We start from the raw sequence: 19898 nt of genomic DNA, 5'->3' as shown, positions 1-19898 counted from the left end.
GACACAGCTTTAAATTAAGGGGTGGTAGGTATGGGACAGATGTTAGGGGTTGATTCTTTACTCAGCGGGTTGTGAGTTCATGGAATGCCCTGCCAGTAACAGTGGTGGACTCTCCCTCTTTATGGTCATTTAAGCGGGCATTGGATAGGCATTTGGAGGTTATTGGGCTAGTGTAGGTTAGGTAGGCTTCGGTCGGCGCAACATCGAGGGCCGAAGGGCCTGTACTGCGCTGTATTTTTCTATGTTCTATGTAAAACATATTACAAGGTCTACCCAAGGTCACCATGGAACATAGAACATTACAGCGCAGTACAGACCTTTCACCCCTCAATGTTGCACCAACCTGTGGAACCAATCTGAAGTCTATCTAACCTCCACTATTCCATTATTAGTCATAGAGTCATAGAGATGTACAGCACGGAAACAGACCCTTCAGTCCAACCCATCCATGCCAACCAGATATCCCAAACCAATCTCGTCCCACCTGCCAGCACCCGGCCCATATCCCTCCAAACCCTTCCTATTCATATACCCATCCAAATGCCTTTTAAACGTTGCAATTGTACCAGCCTCCAGCACATCCTCTGGCAGCTCATTCCATACACATACCACCCTCTGTGTGAAAGATTTGCCCCTTAAGTCTCTTTTATATCTTTCCCCTCTCACCCTAAAACTATACCCTCTAGTTCTGGAATCCCCAACCCCAGGAAAAAGACTCTGCCTAATTACCCTATCCATGCACTTCATAATTTTGTAAACCTCTATAAGGTCGCCCCTCAGTCTCCAACTCTTTAGGGAAAACAGCCCCAGCCTGTTCAGTCTCTCCCTGTAGCTCAAATCCTCCAACCCTGGCAACATCCTTGTAAATCTTTTCTGAACCCTTTCAAGTTTCACAACATCTTTCCGATAGGAAGGAGACCAGAATTGCACGCAATATTCCAACAGTGGCCTAACCAACGTCCTGTACAGCTGCACCATGACCTCCCAACTCCTGTACGCAATACTCTGACCAATAAAGGAAAGCATACCAAACGCCTTCTTCACTATCCTATCTACCTGCGACTCCACTTTCAAGGAGCTATGAACTTGCATTCCAAGGTCTGTTTGTTCAGCAGCACTCCCTAAGATTCTGGATCAGTGGTGCTGGCACAGCAGTTCAGGCAGCATCCAAAGACCAGCGAAATCGACATTTCGGGCAAAAGCCCTTCACCAGGAATAAAGGCAGAGAGCTGGAAGCATGGAGAGATAAGCTAGAGGAGGGTGGGGGTGGGGAGAGAGTAGCATAGAATACTATGGGTGAGTGGGGAATGGGATGAAGGTGATAGGTCAGGGAGGAGAGGGTGGAGTGGAAAAGAAGATAGGCAGGTTGGACCAGTCCAGACAAGTCATGGTGACAGTGCTGAGCTGGAAGTTTGAAAATAAGATGAGGTGGGGGAAGGGGAAATGAGGAAGCTGTTGAAGTCCACATTGATGCCCTGGGGTTGAAGTGTTCCGAGGCGGAAGATGAGGCGTTCTTCCTCCAGGCGTCTGGGGGTGAGGGAGCGGCGGTGAAGGAGGCCCAGGACCTCCATGTCCTCGGCAGAGTGGGAGGTGGAGTTGAAATGTTGGGCCACAGGGCGGTGTGGTTGATTGGTGCGGGTGTCCCGGAGATGTTCCCTAAAGCGCTCTGCTAGGAGGCGCCCAGTCTCCCCAATGTAGAGGAGACCGCATCGGGAGCAACAGATACAATAAATGATATTAGTGGATGTGCAGGTAAAACGTTGATGGACGTGGAAGGCTCCTTTAGGGCCTTGGATAGAGGTGAGGAAGGAGGTATGGGCACAGGTTTTACAGTTCCTGCGGTGGCAGGGGAAAGTGCCAGGATGGGAGGGTGGGTCGAAGGGGGGCGTGGACCTGACCAGGTAGTCACGGAGGGAACCGTCTTTGCGGAAGGCGGAAAGGGGTGGGGAGGGAAATATATCCCTGGTGGTGGGGTCTTTTTGGAGGTGGCGGAAATGTCGGCGGATGATTTGGTTTATGCGAAGGTTGGTAGGGTGGAAGGTGAGCACCAGGGGCGTTCTGTCCTTGTTACGGTTGGAGGGGTGTGGTCTGAGGGCAGAGGTGCGGGATGTGGATGAGATGCGTTGGAGGGCATCTTTAACCACGTGGGAAGGGAAATTGCAGTCTCTAAAGAAGGAGGCCATCTGGTGTGTTCTGTGGTGGAACTGGTCCGCCTGGGAGCAGATACGGCGGAGGCGGAGGAATTGGGAATACGGGATGGCATTCTTGCTAGAGATAGGGTGGGAAGATGGGCGGCACGGTGGCACAGTGGTTAGCACTGCTGCCTCACAACGCCTGACACCCGGGTTCAATTCCTGACTCAGGTGACTGACTGTGTGGAGTTTGCACGTTCTCCCCGTGTCTGCGTGGGTTTCCTCCGGGTGCTCTGGTTTCCTCCCACAGTCACAAAGATGTGCAGGTCAGGTGAAATGGGCATGCTAAATTGCCCGTAGTGTTAGGTAAGGGGTAAATGTAGGGGTATGGGTGGGTTGCGCTTTGGCGGGTCGGTGTGGACTTGTTGGGTCGCAGGGCCTGTTTCCACACTGTAAGTAATCTAATCTAATCTAAAAAGGTGTAATCCAGGTAGCTGTGGGAGTCGGTGGGTTTGTAAAAACTGTCAGTGTCAAGTCGGTCGTCATTAATGGAGATGGAAAGGTCCAGGAAGGAGAGGGACGTGTCAGAGATGGTCCAGGTAAATCTACGGTCAGGGTGGAATGTGTTGGTGAAGTTGATGAATTGCTCAACCTCCTCGCGGGAGCATGAGGTGGCGCCAATGCAGTCATCAATGTAGCAGAGGAAGAGGTGGGGAGTGGTGCCGGTGAAATTATGGAAGATCAACTGTTCTACGTAGCCAACAAAGAGACAGGCATAGCTGGGGCCCATACAGGTGCCCATGGCTACCCCTTTGGTCTGGAGAAAGTGGGAGGATTCAAAGGAGAAATTGTTAAGGGTGAGGACCAGTTCGGCCAAACGAATGAGAGTGTCGGTGGAAGGATACTGTTGGGGACGTCTGGAGAGGAAAAAGTGGAAGCCTTGGAGGCCCTGGTCATGGCGGATGGAGGTTTAGAGGGGTTGGATATCCATGGTGAAGATGAGGCGTTGTGGGTCGGGGAAACGGGAGTCTTGGAGGAGGTGGAGGGCGTGGGTGGTGTCTCAAACGTATGTTGGGAGTTTCTGGACTAGGGGGGATAGGACAGTGTCGAGGTAGGTAGAGATGAGTTCAGTGGGGCAGGAGCATGCTGAGACAATGGGTCGGCCAGGGTGGTCAGGCTTGTGGATCTTGGGAAGGAGGTAGAACTGGGCAGTGTGGGGTTCCCGGACCAAGAGGTTGGAAGCTGTGGGTGGGAGATCTCCTGAGGTGATGAGGTTCTGTATGGTCTGGGAGATGATGGTTTGGTGATGGGGGTGGGGTCATGGTCGAGGGGACAGTAGGAAGAGGTGTCCTCGAGATGGCGTTTGGCTTCAGGGGTGTAGAGGTCAGTGCGCCAGACTACCACTGTGCCCCCTTTATCCGCTGGCTTAATGGTGAGGTTGGGATTGGAGCAGAGGGATTGGAGGGCTGCGCGTTGTGAGGGTGAGAGGTTGGAGTGGGGGTGGGGGGTAGACAGGTTGAAGCGGTTAATGTCCTGGCGGCAGTTGGAAATGAAGAGGTTGAGGGCAGGTAATAGACCAGCGCGGGGTGTCCAGGTGGATGCAGTGTGTTGGAGGTGGGCGAAGGGGTCCTCGGAAGGTGGGCGGGAATCCTGATTGTGTAAGTAAGGTCGGAGGCGGAGGCAGCGGAAGAATTGTTCAACGTCACGGCGTGTATTAAATTCATTGATGCGTGGACGGAGGGGGATGAAGGTGAGTCCTTTGCTGAGGACTGATCGTTCGTCCTCAGTGAGGGGGAGGTCTGGAGGGATGGTGAAAACCCGGCAGGGCTGGGAGCTGGGATCTGATGTGGGTGTGGAGCTGGGAGTGGGGTCGGAGCCTGTAACTGGAGTGGGTGATGATGGGGGTAATGGGGGTGGAGTCATGAGCAGGGGTAGTGTTCCCCTCGGGGTTCTGGGGGGTGGGGATAGTGACAGTGGGGTCTGTGGGGGGCGTGTCAGCAGACTGCAGGTGAGTAGCGTTGGTGGGGGCGGAAGTGGTGGTGACCACGGCAGTAGGGGTGGCGGAAGTCACTGAGCGTGTGGCATCAGCGATGATGTGAGGGGTGGACGTGGCTTTGGGAGTGGCCATGATGGGGGGGGGGGGGTGGAAGTGACATCATCAATCAGCGTGGGGGTGGAAGCTGCATCAGCCACATGGCCAATGGCGTTTCCGAGGCCGGGGGAATCTTCTGGAATGTTTGAGGAGCGCTGGCTATGGAGGTGGGTGGATAAAAGTTTGTTGTACTTACAGTTTTTGATGTTTGAGATGGAATTGAAATACTGTTTGTTGAGAGTATGAATTCTCCTGAGGATGTAATACAGAGTGGGTCCTTTGCAATTCTGAGAGAGTGTGGCCCTCAGCTGAGGCAGGGCTGACTGTAGAGAGGTTAGGTGCCGGCACATTGCTGTGAGCATGGAGCGGAGGATCCTGAAGGAGAACTGTTGCTGGTGTTTTTGAATCTGTAGTCTGTACTGTTTGTACTGTTCAGGTCCGAACTCTGCTGGTTTAAAGGTGGTCCGGAGTCCGTGTGGGATGAGTTGGTTACGGAGGCAGGCACTGAGGAAGCAAATGTGGCTGTGGTAGCGAGTTTGTTTCAGGACATGGTTGAAGAGCTTCAGGGCAGAGGAAATGACCTGGGAGTTGCAGTGGGAGAGGGACTCCCTGAGATTCTTGTAGAGAGAGGAGGAAAACTTCTTCAAGGCAGGCATCCTTGCAAGAGGATTCACAGTAGGGATAAAATCAACGAGCTAAAAACAATGACTGCAGATGCTGGAAACCAGATTCTGGATCAGTGGTGCTGGAAGAGCACAGCAGTTCAGGCAGCATCCAAGGAGCAACGAACTCGATGTTTCGGGCAAAAGCCCTTCATCAGGAATAAAGGCAGTGAGCTGGAAGCGTGGAGAGATAAGCTAGAGGAGGGTGGGGGTGGGGAGAGAGTAGCATAGAGTACAATGGGTGAGTGGGGGAGGGGATGAAGGTGATAGGTCAGGGAGGAGAGGGTGGAGTGGACAGGTGGAAAAGGAGCTAGGCAGGTCAGACAAGTCCGGACAAGTCATGGGGACAGTGCTGAGCTGGAAGTTTGAAACTAGGATGAGGTAGGGGAAGGGGAAATGAGGAAGCTGTTGAAGTCCACATTGATGCCCTGGGGTTGAAGAGTTCCGAGGCGGAAGATGAGGCATTCTTCCTCCAGGCGTCTGGTGGTGAGGGAGCGGCGGTGAAGGAGGCCCAGGACCTCCATGTCCTCGGTAGAGTGGGTGGGGGAGTTGAAATGTTGGGCCACAGGGCGGTGTGGTTGATTGGTGCGGGTGTTTGGAGATATTCCCTAAAGCGCTCTGCTAGGAGGCGCCCAGTCTCCTTACCATGAAGTGTATAAGTCCTGCTAAGATTTGCTTTCCCAAAATGTAGCACCTTGCATTGTTCTGAATTTAACTCCATCTGCCACTTCTTAGCCCATTGGCCCATCTGGTCCAGATCCCATTGTAATCTGAGGTAACCCACTTCGCTGTCCACTACACCTCCAATTTTGGTGTCATCTGCAAACTTACTAACTGTACCTCTTATGCTCACATCCAAATCATTTATGTAAATGACAAAAAGTAGAGGACCCAGCACTGCACTGGTCACAGGCCTCCAGTCTGAAAAACAACCCTCCACCACCACCCTCTGTCTTCCATATGTTTATCCAATGACCATTTCAATGCCCTTTAGTTGGCGAGTCAATGACTGTTGCAAGCAGTGTATTCCACACCCTGACTACGCTCTGAGTAAAGAAACTACCTCTGACATCTGTCCTATATCTATCACCCCTCAATTTAAAGCTATGTCCCCTCATGTGAGCCATCACCATCCGAGGAAAATGGTTCTCATTGTCCACCCTATCAAACCCTCTGAATATCTTATATGTCTCTATTAAGTCACCTCTCAACCTTCTTCCCTCTAATGAAAACAGCCTCAAGTCCCTCAGTTTTTCCTCGTAAGACCTTCCCTCCATACCAGGCAACATCCTAGTAAATCTCCTCTGAACCATTTCCAAAGCTTCCACATCCTTCCTATAATCAGAACTGCGCACAATACTCCAAATGTGGCTACACCAGAATTGTGTACAGCTGCAGCATGACCTCATGGTTCCGGAAGTCAATCCCTCTACCAATAAAAGCTAAAACACTGTATGCCTTCTTAACAACTCTATCAAACTGGGTGGCAATTTTCAGGGATCTATGTACCTGGACACCAAGATCTCTCTGGTCATCTACACTCCCAAGAATCTTACCATTAACCCAGCACTCTGCTTTCCTGTTTCTCCTTCCAAACGGAATCACCTCACACTTTTCCACATTAAACTCCATTTGCTACCTCTCAGCCCAGCTCTGCCGCTTATCTATGTCGCTCTGTAACCTACAACATCCTTTGTCACTATCCACAACTCCCACGATCTGAGTATAAAATGCAAATTTACTAACTCATCCTTCTATGCCCTCATTCATAAAAATGACAAACAGTGGACCGAACACCGACCCTTGCGGTACTCCACTAGTAACTGAACTCCAGGATGAATATTTCCCATCAACCACTACCTCTGTCTTCTTTCAACTCGCCAAATTATATCCAAACCATTAAATCAAACCCAAACCCTTTTCTCCTTATTTTGTGCAATAGCCTACCATGGGGCACCTTATCGAACCCCTTACTGAAATCCATATACACCACATCAACCACTTTACCCTCAGCCACCTGTTTGATCACCATCTCAAAGAACCTAATAAAGTTTTGTGAGGCATGACCTACCCTTCACAAAACTGTGTTGACTGTCCTTAATTATTCCTCTCTAGATGATTATAAATCCTATCTCTGATCACCTTTTCCAACACTTTACCAACAACTGAAGTAAGGCTCACTGGTCTATAATTATCAAGGTTGTCTCTCCTCCCCTTCTTGAACTAGGGAACAACATTTGCTATCCTCCAGTCTTCTGGCACTATTTCTGTCGACAATGATGATTTAAAGATCAAAGCCAAAGGCTCAGCAATCTCCTCCCTGGCTTCCCAGAGAATCCCAGGATAAATCCCATCTGGACCAAGGGACTTACCTATTTTTACACTTTCCAGAATTGTTAACACCACCTCCTTGTGAACCTCAATCCCATCTAGTCTAGTAGTCTGTATCTCAGTATTCTCCTCGACAATATTGTCTTTTTCCTGTGTGAATACTGACAAAAAGTATTTATTTAATGCTTCCCCTTTGCCTCGAAGTCCATGCACAACTTGCCACTGCTGTCCTTGACTGGGCCTAATCTTTCTCTAGTCATTCGTTTATTCCTGATATATCGATAGAAAGCCTTAGGGTTTCCCTTGATTCTATCTGCCAACAACTTCTCATCTCCCCTCCGGGCTCTTCTTACCTCTCTCTTTAGGTCTTTCCTGGCTAACTTGTAACTCTCAGTAGCCCTAACTGAGCCTTCACATCCCATCCGAACACAAGTCTTCTTCTTCCTCTTGATCAGAGATTCAACTTCCTGAGTAAACCACAGCTCCCTCACTTGACAACTTCCTCCCTGCCTGACCAGTAAATACTGATCAAGCACACACAGTAGCTGGTCCTTGAGGAAGTTCCATATTTCAACTGTGCCCATCCCCTGCAGTTTCCTTCCCCATCCTATGGATCATTAATCATAACCAAACGCATTATAATTGCCTTTCCCCCAGCAATAACTCTTGCCCTGTGGTAGATACCTATCCCTTTCCATCACTAAAGTATACATAACCCAATTGTTAAAAATCACACAACACCAGGTTATAGTCCAACAGGTTTAATTGGAAGCACTAGCTTTTGGAGCGATGCTCCTTCATCAGGTCATGGTGGACGGCTCAGTCCTAACACACAGAGTTTATAGCAAAAATTTACAGTGTGATGTAACTGAAATTATACATTGAAAAAATGATTGCTAAATCTTTCATCTGTTAGAATACCATGAAAGTTTCACTTCTTTCATGTGTAAATCACAAAACCGTTTTTTAAAAGTTGCATTCTCAGGTCAGCTGTTAACAATGGCGATAGCTAGACAATATATTGAAGGTGTTAACCCTCTGTGTTCTCTGTCTATGACCTGATGTTTAGATTGATTCTAATCCAATAGGTGAGATAACAGAGTTTTACATACATTCCTGCAGTTTTGGAGCTCAGAGTTCTACATGAATGCAGCAGTTTTTGAGCAAAATACAATGTAACCCTGCAAGTACAAATTCACCCCACAAACTATATGTGTGCATGTGGGTCTTTGTCTGTGTGTGTCTGTGTGTCTGGGGTGGGGGTTGTGAGTGTGTGTGTGTGTGTGTGTGTGTGTGTGTCTGTGTCTGTGTATAGTGCAATGGGGATCACCTGTTATGTGACATGAACCCAAGGTCCTGGTTGAGGCCCTCCCTATGGGTACCGAACTTAGCTATCAGCCTCTGCTCGGCCACTTTCCTCTGCTGCCTGTCCCGAAGCCCGCCTTGGAGGATGGTCACCCGAAGGTCCGAGGCTGAATATCCTGGATCACTGAAGTGTTCCCCAACTGGGAGGGAACCCTCCTGTCTGTTGATTGTTGTGCGGTGCCCATTCATCCGTTGTCGTAGCCTTTCCTCGGTTTCCCCAATGTACCATGCCTCCAGGCATCCTTGCCTGCAACGGATAAGGTAGACAACGTTGGCTGAGTCACATGAGTACCCGCCATGTACAAGGTGGGAGGTGTTCCCACGTGTAATAGTGGTATCTATGTCCACACTCTGACACGTCTTGCAGCGTCCACTGTGACAGGGTTGTATGGAGTTGTCCTGAGAGCCGGGCGGTTTGCTACGAACAATGATCTGTTTGAGGTTTGGCGGTTGTTTAAAGGAAAGTAATGGAGGTGTGGGGAAAGTCTTGGTGAGGTGCTCATCCTCATTGATAATGTGTTGCAGGTCACAAAGAACATGGTGTAATTTTTCAGCCCCTGGGAAGTACTGAACAATGAAGGGTACCCTGTCAGTTGCAGCACGTGTCTGTCTCCTGAGGAGATCATTATGGTTCCTTGCTGTGGCACGTCGGAACTGGCAGTCGATGAGTTGAGCGTCGTACCCCGTTCTTGTCAGGGCATCCTTGAGTACTTCCAGGTGTCTGTCATGTTCCTCCTCATCTGAGCAGATCCGGTGTATGCGTAGGGCTTGTCCATAGGGGATGGCTGTTTTAATATGTTTTGGGTGGAAGCTGGAGAAGTGTAGCATTGTGAGGTTGTCTGTGGGTTTGCGGTAGAGTGTGGTGCTGAGGTGGCCATCCTTGATGGAGATGCAACTGACAGGGTACCCTTCATTGTTCAGTACTTCCCAGGACTGAAAAATTACGCCATGTTCTTCATGACCTGCAACACATTATCAATGAGGATGAGCACCTCACCAAGACCTTCCCCACACCTCCACTACTTGCCTTTAAACAACCACCAAACCTCAAACAGATCATTGTTTGTAGCAAACTGTCCGGCTCTCAGGACAACTCCATACAACCCTGTCACGGTAGGCGCTGCAAGACGTGTCAGAGGGTGGACATAGATACCACCATTACACGTGGGAACACCTCCCACCTTGTACATGGCAGGTACTCATGTGACTCAGCCAACATTGTCTATCTTATACGTTGCAGGCAAGGATGCCCGGAGGCATGGTACATTGGGGAAACCGAGCAAAGGCTACGACAACGGATGAATGGGCACCGCACAACAATCAACAGACAGGAGGGTTCCCTCCCAGTTGGGGAACACTTCAGTGATCCAGGATATTCAGCCTCGGACCTTCGTGTGACCATCCTCTAAGGTGGACTTCGGGACAGGCAGCAGAGGAAAGTGGCCGAGCAGAGGCTGATAGCTAAGTTCGGTACCCATAGGGAGGGCCTCAACCGGGACCTTGGGTTCATGTCACATTACAGGTGACCACCATTGCACCACACACACACACACACACACACACACACACACATATATTTTGTGGGGTGAATTTGTACTTGCAGGGTTACATTGTACTTTGCTCAAAAACTGCTGCATTCATGTAGAACTCTGAGCTCAAATACTGCAGGAATTTATGTAAAACTCCGTTGAGTCACTTTTTAGATTAGAATCAATCTAAACATCAGGTCATAGACAGAGAACACAGGGGGCTAACACCTTCATCATATTGCCTAGCTATCACCATTGTTAACAGCTGACCTGAGAATGCAACTTTTAAAAAAGGTTTTGTGATTTACACATGAAAGAAGTGAAACTTTCATGGTATTCAAACAGATGAAGGACTTAACAATCAATTTTTCAATGTATAATTTCAGTTACATCACACTGTAAATTTTTGCTATAAACTCTGTGTGTTAGGATTGAGCCGTCCAGCATCACCTGATGAAGGAGCGTTGCTCCGAAAGCTAGTGTGCTTCCAATTAAACCTGTTGGACTATAACCTGGTGTTGTGTGATTTTTAACTTTGTACACCCCAATCCAACACTGGCATGTCCAAATCATAACCCAGTTGTGGTCACTATCACCAAAGTGCTCACCTACTTCCAAATCTAACACCTGGCCAGATTCCTTCCCCAGTACCAACTCCAATATGGCATTGCCCCTTGTTGGCCTGTCTACATACTGTGTCAGAAAACCCTCCTGCACACATTGAACAAAAAACTGACCCATTTCAAGTGTTCCCAGTCAATATTTGGAAAGTTAAAATCCCCCATAACAGCTACCCTGTTACTCTCATTCCTATTGAGAATCATCTTTACCATCCTTTCCTCTGTATTTCTGGAACTATTCAGAGGCCTATAGAAAACTCCCAACAGGGTGACCTCTCCTTTCCTGTTTCTAATCTCAGCCCATACTACCTCAGTATACATGTCGTCAAAAGTCCTTTCTGCAACTGTAATACTGTCCTTGACCAACAATGCCACACCTCCCCCTCTTTTACCATCTTCTCTGTTCTTACTGAAACACCTAAATCCTGGAACCTACAACAACCATTCCTGTCCCTGCTCTATCCATGCCCTTGAAATGGCCACAACATCGAAGTCCCAGGTACAAACCCATGCTGCAAGTTCACCCACCTTATTCTGGGTGCTCCTGGCATTGAAGTAGACACACTTCAAACTAACTTCCTGCTTGCCGGTGCCTTCTTGCGACCTTGAAACCATATTTCTGACCTCACTACTCTCAACCTCTTCTACACGGAACTACAATTCAGATTCCCATCCCCCTGCTGAATGAATTAAACCCACCCAAAGAGCATTAGCAAATTTGTCCCTCAGGATATTGGTACCTGGCTCAGGTGAAGACCACCCTGCTTGTAGAAGTCTCACCTAGCCCAGAAAGCGCCAAGATTATCCAGGTATCTGAAACCCTCCCTCCTACATCATCCCTATAGCTACTATTTATCACGACGACATGCTAATAAAAAGGGAGACCAATAAGGAACAATTAGAATTTGGACATAGCCTTGAGATGTTTCTCCCAGATGGGCAAATGTCTTCAAAGGGAAAACTGTATGTTCCAGGAGTCCCAAGTGACCTACTTGGGCTACAGGGTCAACAGGTGCCCTGGCTCCCATGTCTGTATCAGAGCTTAGGTCTTCCCTTGGCCTGGTGAACTATTACAGAAAGTTTAAACATAGCCTGGCCTCCATCTTGGCACCTTTACATCAACTCCTATAAAAGGGTCAGACTTGGAAATGGTCATGTAGTCAAGACATAGCTTTCGGCAAAATGAAGAAACAGCTGTCATCCTCGAAGGAGTTGGCATACTGTAATGCCAAGTGAGATCTAGTATTGACATGCAATGCCTCCCTGTATGGCATTGAGGTAGTATTAGCTCCTGGGTAGACAAAAGTGAGGACTGCGGATGTTGGAGATTAGTGTCAAGATTAGAGTGATGCTGGAAAAGCACAGCAGGTTAGGCAGCATCCGAGGAGCAGGAAAACTGATGTTTCGAGCAGATTTCCTAATGAAGGGCTTTTGCCCGAAACATCAATCATCCTGCTCCTCAGATGCTGCCTGATCTGCTGTGCTTTTCCAGCACCAGACTGATCTTCGCTCATAGGTAGCCCAATGGAGGGGAACACCCAATAGTGTATACATCCAGGACTGTGGCTAATGTACAGCATATATATGCCAAGATAGAGAAGCAAGGTTTAGTGGTCATCTTTGGAGTCAGGAAGTTCCACCAATACCTTTATGGATGTAGATTTGTATGAATAACGGATCACAAACAGCACTTCACCTGACAAAGAGGCAGTGCACCGAAAACCTGCAATTTCATATCAACCTGTTGGACTATAATCTGGTGTCATGTAACTTCAGACTTTGACCACCCCAGTCCAACGCCAGCACCTCCACAGCGTACTTAAAGAGACAAGGCAGTGGGTTCAGGCTGAATTCAGCAGTGGGCTCTAATACTATGGGTGTTTGATGACAAGTTGTAACACCGTTGGGGAGGCACTGAGCCACCTCCCACTGGCAGGTACACCCTGGTGGGGGCTGCCACTGGAAGAGTCCACGATGGTTTAAAATGTTCTGCACACACTTCCAGGCACAGCTGACAATATCAGACTCTGGACACAGAAAGATCCCACCCTGGTGAAACTGAACCAGCTGGTGGTGATGGGGGAACCCAAAGGGTTATCACAACCAGGACAGAACCCTTTCTGGACCAGGAGAGACCAGATCAGAGTAGAGAACGGTGTATTATTATGAGAGTGATTGTCCCAAGCAAAGGTCATCACCTGATATTGGCCAAACTTCACCAGAGTTGTCTAGAGGTCTTTAAGTGAAAATGTTGGCAAGAAGTTATGCCTGGTGGCCAGAATTGGATGCCAACATAGCTGTGTTGATGAGACAGTGCCCAAAGTGCCAACAAAACTTCCAAATTTAGAAAATTTAAAATCAAAAGTGTGATCCTTTCTTCTCTAATGTCCAGAACCAAATTATTGCCAAAGCAGGCCTTGCTTTGATTGGGTAAAAAATGAGGTCTGCAGATGCTGGAGATCACAGCTGCAAATGTGTTGCTGGTCAAAGCACAGCAGGCCAGGCAGCATCTCAGGAATAGAGAATTCGACGTTTCGAGCATAAGCCCTTCATCAGGAATAAGAGAGAGAGAGAGCCAAGCAGGCTAAGATAAAGGGTAGGGAGGAGGGACTAGGGGGAGGGGCGATGGAGGTGGGATAGGTGGAAGGAGGTCAAGGTGAGGGTGATAGGCCGGAGTGGGGTGGGGGCGGAGAGGTCAGGAAGAGGATTGCAGGTTAGGAGGGCGGTGCTGAGTTGAGGGAACCGACTGAGACAAGGTGGGGGGAGGGGAAATGAGGAAACTGGAGAAATCTGAATTCATACCTTGTGGTTGAAGGGTTCCCAGGCGGAAGATGAGGCGCTCCTCCTCCAGCCGTCGTGTTGTTGTGTTCTGCCGGTGGAGGATTGGGAGCAGCCTTACCTCAGTGTAAACATTGGACTTGGGGTGACGTTAATCGTACATCATCTCCTGCTTCTGTACCTGCTGCCAAGGGGTTTTTCTCACGTTGTATTACTCTGGGATCTGTTTCTTCATTGAAGTCCAACTGAAAAAGTCTCTTGCTTGAAGATTTCAGTCATATCGTTCCTTAACCTCCTAAATTCAAGAGAAAACAGGCCTAATTTGCATACTATATATCTTTTCTAATGTGGGATCTGCTCACAATACTCCAAGTCTGCATCCTATACTTGAGATTCAAGGGACACCTTTCCATTGTCTATAATGAACAATAATCAAGAAAGCTAAAAAGATTGTAATTACAGTTAAATAATTATTCAAAACATAACTTTACTACTTAAAACTCTGACCCACTTCTAAAATTCCCCAACACACACAGCCAAAAGTTGAATGTTATGCATCAGTGAAGTGTATGTCCCATATCCTGTAGACATCACAGCATAGTTCACACTCTAGTGTCTTCTTCTGTCTGAGCAGATCGATGGATCAGGACATTATCCATGTGACGTAAATCTCCATCAAGTCCTCTTCAGATGCTTAACGTTATGCTCATGTAGACTCTGCCACTGATGTCATGTCAAAGAGCAATCTGTTGAAACAAATCCTTCAATCATCAGGTAACAAAGGTCAGGAGGAACTGAAACTTTTCACCAAGGGACCATTCCAAGCAGTTCAATTGTAATTGAGCTTCATGAAGGTTAAACTTTTCTCAATTTTGCTGATATTTCATCCACAGATGTCATTAGATGAACTTTGCATTCACATGCTGTGTTGGATTGTGTAAGGATCGACATAGATTCTGCCAGATCCATTGGCTTCCGTTACTGGGACTATCCCCAACAGCCTGCTGCTTAGGCCTCTCACAGGTGAATAACATGCTGTTTTACATAGCTTCAGTTTCTCTCTTTACCTTTAGCAGGAGGAGGATATTGAGCTTTTCTGGCTGCAAACAGAAACATTGTCTACATTTCAGGATGTAGGGTGATGTGGTGATGAGCTCTCCTCCTCCTGGGTACAGTTGTGGACATTCAGCTCCGAAGTGTTTAGGCTGATCAGGCTAGGCACTCAATTGAAGAGCAGATCTTAAGGGAAATAATCTCCTGGTTATTACCCAAGTCACTTGCCAACTGGCAGAGGGCACATGGTGGGATGAAAACATGGTTTGAAAGCCAATGTGGGAGAAGTGGGTTTTAGTCCATGGTCCACAGACACCTGTGCTTGGAAAATCGGATCTGTACTGTTGGGACATCCAACACCTGCCCCGTCCTGGGACTAGTTTTTAGCAAATGGTGTAGCCAGGGAAGTAGGAAAGATTGAAGCTACACAATAGAGGTGAGGAATCAAGGGTAAATGTAGCAAAACAAAGGGTAGGATCAAGGCATGAGGACAATACACTAATGTGTGGAGTGAAACGGTCAGAGAATGGCAGGAAGGAACAGATAGAATAAATCGAGGAATAATACCAACAGCCAACCCTAAGGCACAATGAAGGCTGCTATTTATAAAAACACATATTGGGTGCTCATGACAAAGGATGACAACTAATTTATCTGAAAGAAATCACATTAGCAACAGCCGATCTGGATGAAGATGAAGAGTTATTTAGCATGATTTCAACATCATCTCTGAAAGCAGCCATTTTGGAACCAACAAAAGAGCATGAATTGAATTGAATTGAATTTATTGTCCCGTGTACCGAGGCACAGTGAAAAGCTTTGTCTTGGAGCAATCCAGGCAGATCACAGAGTTAAATAGCATAGATAGTAAATAATAGGTAACAGTGGCAAAAACAAAAACACAGCTACAGAGTTTGTGAGTCCATTCAGTAGTCCAGTAACAGTTGGGCAGAAACTGTGTGATCAGGCTTCTGTCCCTTCTCCCTGATGTAGAGGTTGTAGGAAACCATTGCCAAGGTGGGATGGATCTTTGAGAATGCTGGCGGCCTTTCCTTGACAGTGGGCCTGGTAGATGGATTCTATAGATGGAAGGTTGGCCTTTGTGATTGTCGGGGCTGAGTTCACCACTCTCTGTAACTGTCTCCGATCTTGAATGGTACAGTTGCCATACCAGGTAGTGATACGTCCAGACAGAATGCTCTCGATGGCGCATTTATAAAAGTTGGCAAGGGTATTCGCCGTCATGGCAAATTTCCTCAGCTCACTGAGGAAGAAGAGACGTTGTTGGGCCTTTGTAACCAGTGCGTCCACATGAAGAGTTCAAGAAAGCTTGTTGTGGATGACCCCTCCCAGGAGCATGTTATAATCAATCTGGCATTGTTTAATGTGACAGGATTCATTAATGACTTCAGGGTAGAAATGACCACAACAGTGATACATCAAGTTTGAAAGGGAGAAGATATGAGTGAAGACTAGTTTTTAAACTAAATAAGAATGTTTATGTGGGCATGAAAGCTGAACTGGCTGAGGTGCACTGGACTCCTGAGCTCAGCTATAGGTCATGCAGACACAATGGCAGGCATTCAGACAATGCAGCATTAGCACATTTCAACCATAAAGAAAAATTCTAAAGGGAAGACCCACTCCCTGAGGTTAACTATTGAAGGAAGACATCAAACTTAAGGAAAAAGCCCCTTATTGTGTAAAGGTGAGTGGTAAATCAGATGATTGGTCAGAATGTAAAGAACAATAGAAAATAACAAAGATTAAATGGGAGGAAGAAGTTAGAATGGGGGAGGAAGCGAGTTAAAAATGCAAAAATGGATCATGAGAATGTCTACAGGTATCTAACAAGGACAGGAGGAAGGAAACTGATCATTGGTCCTCCAGAGAGTGATAACAGGAAGTTAATAGCAGATGATAAAGAAATGTTTGTGACATCAACAAATATTCTGCTTCTGTCTTCATGATGGAGGATACAAAACCCATTCTGGTCATAATTGCAGTCAGGTGGGAAGAGAGAGGAACTTGTTGAAATTAGGCATCAGCAGGTAAACAGCACAGAGCAAACGGATGGAAATAGATGAGGACAAGCCACTGGGAGCAGATGGCCTTCACCCTGGTGTTGTAAAAGAGGTGGCTAATAAGGGAGCAGGTGCATTTGTGTTAATTTCCAAGTTCCACTTGTTTCTGGAAAGGTTCCATCAGAGGGAAAGTTGCAAATAAAACTCTTCAGTTCAAGACACCACTCTGCCATTCGATAAGATCATGGTTGACCTGAATCATCTATCCCTGACTCATCCCAAATCTCATTGCTGCTGCCTTAAAATATTCAAAAACTCTGCTCTGAATTGTCTTTGAGAATGTGAGGGTGAGTAAATGGAACTGGAGATCACACAGGGTGTTGAAATATTGACAAAGATGCATGCAAGGACCAACCAGTTAAACATGAACGGCAGATGGATGAGCTCAGATAAAGAGGGTTATGAGGAGGCTCAATGGTGGAATGCCCTGATTCTGATACTTTCCAACGAAGGAAGATGAAGTGAAGTAGCTGTGAGTGCAGTGAGATTACTCACGGGCAAACCAGGCTCAAGGGACTCAGTGACTTGCTCCTGTTCCAATGTTTATACACTTCTTTAGCATTCTGACTGCAGTATACTTCAACTTATAATGGAAAAGTCATAGCAAGTGGTCAGGCTAGTTTAAGGGCTTCTTTTACTGGAATGGTGTCATGGGTGAAGTACTTTGGTGAGCTCAGGTGGCTAGACAACTGGCTTATGTTGTAGAGTGACACCAACAGCATGGGCTCATTTCCCACATTGGCTGAGGTCACCACGAAGGTCCCACCATTGTTTTGACACGGGGTAAACCCCTCGACTAATGTAAACCAGCGACACAGGAAAGATTCACCCCACGCTATAATCTGCTACACTTCAAAAGACAAAGAACTGTCTCAAAAGTCACTATGTGAAGTAAAAATTAACACCTTTATTCTTTAAGGCTAACAGAGAATATGAACTAACAACCATTTACAACCCCTTTCTCTTAAAGCTATCTTCTACCTCCTCCACGACAACACCAGTCTGAAAAAAAATCCAAATTACGATTTACAGAACGGTTTGAACCCAGTCAGGTTTGCTGAGTTTCCTCTGTCGATTCTCTCTCCAGATCAGCCTCGGTGTTCTGCTGTAGCTCTCTGAGAGCTGTTCTATTGGCAGGCTGGACTTGTTGGTGACTTGGCAGTTCTCCTGCTCTGGCTAACTGTTCAAAATGTCTGAGATTTATACCCCAAAACATCGGATCCTTTCATTGGTTCAAATATTATCAAAATACTAAATTCAAACTTAATTGGAGTTTGGTATCTCGGGGCATAACTTAAACAGATTGGCTGAATTTGAATTTGTTTTTGTCTCATAGAAACCCAGCTATTGCTAGCTGTTCGACCAAATGTTACATTTTAAATCTTCCAGTACTCTGTGTGCTTGCCAGTCTTTCGATTCTCTTAAAGGTACAGTACATCTACACCTTCATAACGGCATCTCAACCTCACTCCTCGGTCGAGGTGTGGAGATCCTCAGGTTAAACCACTATCAGTTGTGTCTCTCTAATGAGAGAACGGCCTTCTGGCACGATGGCAACTTTTTTCACTTACATCAGTTAATGTAGAGAAATTGGAGAAATTTAGGATGACTTTAGAATCTTATCGTCATCTGGCCATGTCTCATATCCCTCAAGGCAGACCAAGAAACAAGGAAAAACTCATTAAAAGATCACATTTCAGTTTAACACCTTCATAACCACATCTTTGCCAGATAACTAGATCACCTATATAACACAATGCAGCACAGGAACAGGCCCTTCGGCCAACCAAGCTTGCACCAATTCCTAGTCCTTATTTAGACTCTACACTTATTGCCCATATGTGGTTTCTATCCCTTTGTTCACTTCCTGTTCATGTGTCTAACAAGATACACCTTCAACATTGCAAACATGCTTGCTTCTACCACCTCCAATGGCAGTGTGTACCAGGCACCCACACTCTCTCAGTGAAAAACTTTCCCCGCACTTCTCCTCTAAACTGGTGGGAAAAACATCTGACTATCCACCCTATCCAAGCTTCTGAGTCTTATCTATCAAGTTGACGTTCAGACTCTGTTTTTCCAGTGAACACAATCTACGTTTATCCAACCTCTCCTCATACCTAAAACCCTCTAGTCTGAGTAATATCCCAGTAAACCTTCTTTACACCGTCTCCAAAGCATCCATGTCCTTTTGCTGGTGTGGCGACCAGAACTGCACACAATATTCCAAATGTGGCCTAACTGAAGTTTTATACAGCTGTAACATGACTTGCCAATGTTTATTTTCGATGCCCTGGCAGATGAGGTCACATACTGTGTGCCTTCTTAGCCATCTTTTCCACCTGTGTTCCAACTTCCAGGAATTTGTGCATCTGTACATCCCGATCCCTTTGTATGTCAATGTTTCTAAGGGTTCTGCCATATATTGTATAATTTGCACCTGAATCTGATCTTCCAAAATGCATTAACTCACATTTGTCTGGATTAAACTCCATCTGCCATTTTTCTGCCCAACTCTGTCATCTATCTAGATCCTGCAGTATCCTTTGACAAATCTTCTTGCTACCTGCAACTCTGCCAATTTTGGTATTGTCTACAAACTTACTAATCAAACCACCAGGATTTCCCTTCAAAGGTCCTAACACTGTTCCCTGGGAACCCCACTAGTTACTGATCTATTTCGAAAAGCACCCTTCCACTGCTCCTCTCACTTTAAAGACTAAGCCAGTTCAATATCTATCTATCCAGCACACTGCGGATCCCATGGCATTCTATCTTTTGTATTAGACTGCCATGAGGTTCCTTAGCAAATGCCTTACTAAAGTTCATGTAGATAACATCCACTGTCCTTCCCTCATCAATCATTCTTACCACCTCCTCAAAAATCAAGTTAGTGAAATCCTGTCTGTCAATATCTCCATCAATAGCTTCCCCACCACTGACTCCAGCCTTACTGGCCTGTAATTACCTGAATTATTTCTGTTTCCCTTCTTAGACAAAGGATCAACACTGGCCACTGTTCAGTCCCCTAAAACCTTGCCTGAGGCTAAAGAGGATGCAAAGATACCTGTTAACAGCCCCAGCCATTTCCTCCCTTGCCTCCCACAGTATCATTGGATAGATCCCATCTGGATCTGGGGACATGACTACCTTAATGCATTTCAAGACACCCAACACTTCCTCCTTCATTATGTTGACCTGCCCAAAAGTATTCACACACATTTCCCTAACCTCAGCATTCCTCATGTCCCT

The 19898-nt window shown here is 46.8% G+C and overlaps 1 protein-coding gene across 1 annotated transcript in view; it reads right to left on the bottom strand.

Annotated features, from left to right (window-relative positions):
• The window catches only part of fdft1 (farnesyl-diphosphate farnesyltransferase 1), a 33179-nt gene extending 25586 nt beyond the window's left edge, over window positions 1-7593 (bottom strand). The window contains exon 1 of the mRNA XM_060830718.1: window positions 7571-7593. The gene's annotated coding sequence lies outside the window, so the exon portion shown is untranslated. The remainder of the gene's footprint in view (window positions 1-7570) is intronic.
• Window positions 7594-19898: the final 12305 nt, after the last annotated feature.

This window comes from Hemiscyllium ocellatum, chromosome 10 (genome assembly GCF_020745735.1).
Source record: "Hemiscyllium ocellatum isolate sHemOce1 chromosome 10, sHemOce1.pat.X.cur, whole genome shotgun sequence".
Taxonomy (NCBI): domain Eukaryota; kingdom Metazoa; phylum Chordata; class Chondrichthyes; order Orectolobiformes; family Hemiscylliidae; genus Hemiscyllium; species Hemiscyllium ocellatum.
Note: the sequence above shows the minus strand (reverse complement) of the source record. Positions and strands in the feature narration are given on the sequence as shown.